Source organism: Ananas comosus, linkage group 20, assembly GCF_001540865.1.
Source record: "Ananas comosus cultivar F153 linkage group 20, ASM154086v1, whole genome shotgun sequence".
NCBI lineage: Eukaryota > Viridiplantae > Streptophyta > Magnoliopsida > Poales > Bromeliaceae > Ananas > Ananas comosus.
In genome coordinates, this window is record NC_033640.1 from 4411829 (window position 1) to 4416317 (window position 4489).

The window sequence follows — 4489 nt, forward strand, 5'->3', positions numbered from 1 at the left end:
ATAACTAGACCATCTATTTTAGCACACATTATGTACGATCTATACCATGTCATCCCTAAAAGCAGCAGCTGCTGACTGCGACCGAATTATGCATTGAAAGGTCCAAAAGCCTTCTGCAATAAAATATTTAGATGTTTCATACTGTTCCGTCCTTTGCCTCAAGCTGGCCTGTTATAGCAATCCGGACTTTCCATTTATGTACAGTTGGGAACCTGTGCTCCTTTTCCTCACAAAAGAATCTTTTAATTTTTAACGACCTTATATAGGGCAAATGACTAAAAGGTTGATGGTTTGTATTTGAGATCTCAAGTTTCGAAACCTGCTTCATGTTTTTAAGTGAGTTCATTTAAGAAAAAAATATATAAAACAGATAATCTATTATCTTTTTCTCTGAAAAATAAAATAAATATTTTCTTGTTACTGGACTAAAATTAAATTTTTTATTTTTATTTTTGTTCCAGAACTAACATTCTCTTGTTGTCCATAATAATTTTCAGCACATACCATAATGTCCCCAGCGCAGGCGGGGAAAGACATAATGATTGGTATCCAATGTCTCTAAGTTCAAAAACCTAATTATTTCATATTTATAACTAAATTTATTTTTAAGAAAATGAACAAAACGGATAGAATCCTATCTTTCTCTTAAAAAATTAAAAAATAAAATAAAATAAATAGATTTCTGCACGTCCATAAAGCACTAAATACGAGATACCTACTGGTCCTCAAGATCTCGACCTCACCATCCACTACTACGTATAGATCCCTCTCCCATTTTAGGTTTCTCATGCTCGGTGTGTACTCCGTAATTGTCACGTTACAAGGACTGGCAGCTCAGCAGTTGGGCTGGGCTTGTACGAACTGAAAAATGAAGAAAGAATGGCGTCGCCCAGCTGTTTTTGACAAGACTTTCAGTTTATCACAAGCTTATATATCTTTTGTGCTGGCTTTCCCATTAACTGCCATTCTGAAAACTTCATTCCTCTCCTCTCCACGCCCCCACATCCACCATGGCGTCCCTTCTCACCCCCACGGCACTATGGGCTGCATTCCTTTCACTCCTCATCCTGCTGGTGCTTCGACGCCTCCACAGGCTGAAGAACGCGGGCTTATTAAACCTCCCTCCTGGCCCACCGGGGTGGCCCATCGTGGGTAACCTCTTTCAAGTGGCTTTTTCGGGCAAACACTTTATACACTATGTGCGTGACCTCTGCAGAGCACATGGGCCCGTCTTCACGCTCCGTATGGGGGCCCGCACCCTCATCGTGGTCTCTGGGGCCGACCTGGCCCACGAGGCCCTCATCGAGCAAGGCCCGCTCTTTGCCAGCCGCCCCGTCGAGAGCCCCACACGCTCACTTTTCAGTAGCCGCCAGTTCACTGTTAACTCCGCTCCCTACGGCCCCACCTGGCGTTCCCTTCGTCGCAATATGGTTTCCGGGGCGTTGGGCCCAGCTCCCTTACGAATCTTTCAACCCATACTCGACTGGGCGTGGGTTGACTCGTGGACCAAATCCAGGCGGAGTCCGATGCATCATCCCCTAATGGGGCCTCTGCCTGGGTTCGTAGCGATGTGGGCTTCATTGTTCTCCATTCTCCTGTCCATGACGTTCAGCTTCGTTTTTGACAACGATGAGATCCTACGGGTTGATGGCATCATGAAGCGCGTGCTACTCCCAATCAGCCCGAGGATGGATGACTACCTTCCTCTTCTTCACCCCTTCTTCGCACGTCGTCGGGCCGAGGCCCTCGCCGTCCGTCGCGAGCAAATAGAGGCTCTCATCCCACTCATCAATCGCCGTCGAGCCATCCCTCATTGCGGCATAGCCACCAGCGCAACTAATAACACCATTCTCCTACCTAGACTCCCTCATCGACCTCCGCATTGAGGGCCACAATAACGCTCCACCCACTAACGACGAGCTTGTGAGCCTATGCTCCGAGTTCATCAACGGCGGGACGGACACCAGTGCCACCGTGGTCGAGTGGGCCATGGCTCGCATCATCGAAAGCCCAACCATCCAAGCCCGTTTGTATGAGGACATTGCCGCAAATGTCGGGAAAAATTGGCCCGTGATGAGACAGACATAGAGAACATGCCATACCTATAGGCTAGCTGTTACGGAAGCATCCGCTGACCCACTTTGTACTGAGCCACGCAGTGTCGGCCAACTCGGCCCATCCAGCCCAATTGAGTGGGTATGACATCCCAACCGATGCGAGTGTGGAAAGTTTCGTGCCGGCGATTTCAGAGGAGGGGCTTTTTTATAAAATGACCCTCCAAAAAATTAAAATTGGCAAAATGACCCTGTAAAAATTTTATTTGTAAAACTAACCCTCCTTTCGCCACGTGGGTGCCACGTCAGGGTTTCCTCACAAAGACGGTGAATCGTTCGCCGTTTTCTCCCATTTCTGAATCGTTTCCCGCTTTTATCCATTTCTTTTAAAAGCGGTGAATCGTTCACCGCTTTCTCCTATTTCTTTAAAAGGCGGTAAATCGTTCACCGCATTCATTAAAATTGTGCGTGGATTATATAGGAAATAGAAAAAAGTGAGGTTGTTAGGATTATATGTGGATCATTAGAATTTTTATTTGATTATTATGATTGTATGGATAGATTATTAGGATTTTAAGGCTGTTAAGATTATATGAAATTATATGGATAAATTATTAGGATTTAAAGGTTGTTAAGATTATATATGATTTGTTAGAATTTTTATATGGTTGTTGGAATTATATATGGGATATAGAAAGAAATAGTGAATAAGTGAAAGACGGTGAATCATTCACCGTCTTTAAAAGAAATAGGAGAAAGCGATGAACGATTCACCGCCTTTAAAAGAAATGGGAGAAAGCGGTGAACGATTCACCGCCTTTAAAAGAAATTCTGACGTGGCGCTGACATGGCGAAAGGAGGGTTAGTTTTCCAAATAAAATTTTGAGAGGGTTATTTCACAAATTTCAAAATTTTAGAGGATTATTTTATAAAAAAGTCCTCAGAGGACCCGAAGCTATGGACCCAACCCGTGGAGTTCAACCCAGACCGGTTCCTGACAGATGAAGAGAGCGCAGATTTGACAGGCTCAAGAGAGATACGGATGACACCATTCGGGGCCGGCACAAGGATCTGTCCCAGGCTGGCCCTCGACATAACCCACATTGGGCTGATAGTGACGAGGATAGTGCAGGCCTTCAAATGGCAGTCCCACCCATTGCAACCCGACCTGAATTTTAAGGATGACCAGTTTGAGTTCACCGTCGTCATGAAAAGGCTGCTCCTCGCCATGGTCAGGCCCCGAAATATGAACAAAGTACAGCGTTTGAGTTCACCTTCATCGCCGCCGTACCAGATCTTTTAACTTCTTGTGATTTTACGTTTGTTACTAGTAAGCAGTTGAAGGAGAGCGAGAGACCGACCCTACCACCTGTTTAACAACTCATTTACTCGTGTCAATAAATATCTTTTTCAGGGCTTTTTTATAAAATGACCCTCCAAAAATTTCAAATTGGTAAAATAATCCTATCAAAATTTTATTTGGAAAACCAAGTCTCCTTTCGCCACGTTGAATTTTTACTATAAAGGCGGTGAATCATTCACCGAAATATATATATATATAATGAAGGCGATGAATGATTCATCGCCTTCATTATATATACGTGAAGTGTAACGACCTGAAGAATAAAGGAGTAGTTAAGGGAGAAGTAGTAAAAATGGTGACTTTACTAGTAGAAGAGAAATAAATAGTGACAGCAAGGTGGAGAGGGAGTCGGCGATGCTGTTCCGGCAGGGACGTCAGGCGAAGGAGGGTCCGATGAAGCTTCCTGCGGGTTCGGAGCTGCAGATCTCCGGAGCGGACGGAAATGACGAGCCCAAAACCCGCAGGGTCGCGGATGATGCGGAGGAGTCCGGCACCCGCTTACCCACTTACCAGCACTACTGGACCGGGAGGCCCAAGACGAGGCCCAACCACTGCCGAATAGCAGTCCACCGGCCTATACTCCTATTTTCTACTTTTGCAATATAGCCCTCTTAGCAAGTTAATTTTACATTTCAGTAGGCATTAATAGGTGATATAAATACCAAGATGTAATACGAGAATGGCATGAATGGAAATGAATTAGCTTGTCTTCTTCCCCAATTATCCTCTTCTTCTCCACTCCTTTCTCTTCTCCTTCCCCAAAGCCCTACTCTAATTTTTCTAAAACCCTATTCTCTTCCTCCTAATCTCTCTCCCTATCTCTCTCTGTTTCTCTACCTCTCCTTCTCTTTCACAAACTCACCTCCAAATCACCCCAAATCATCCGGTACATAACAATTAGGGCTGACAAACGAGCGAGCCGGCTCGCGTTCGACTCGTGTTCGGCTCAATATTTGGCTCGCTCGAGCTCGACTTGAAATTGAATGAGCCGAGCTTGAACAAAATAAAAGGCTCGAAATTCATTTCAAGCCGAGCTTGGGTATTACTCGGTTCGTTCGAATTAAGCTCGAAA

General features: G+C 44.9%; 1 pseudogene; it reads left to right on the top strand.

Annotated features, from left to right (window-relative positions):
- Positions 1011-3357, top strand: LOC109726073 (annotated as a pseudogene).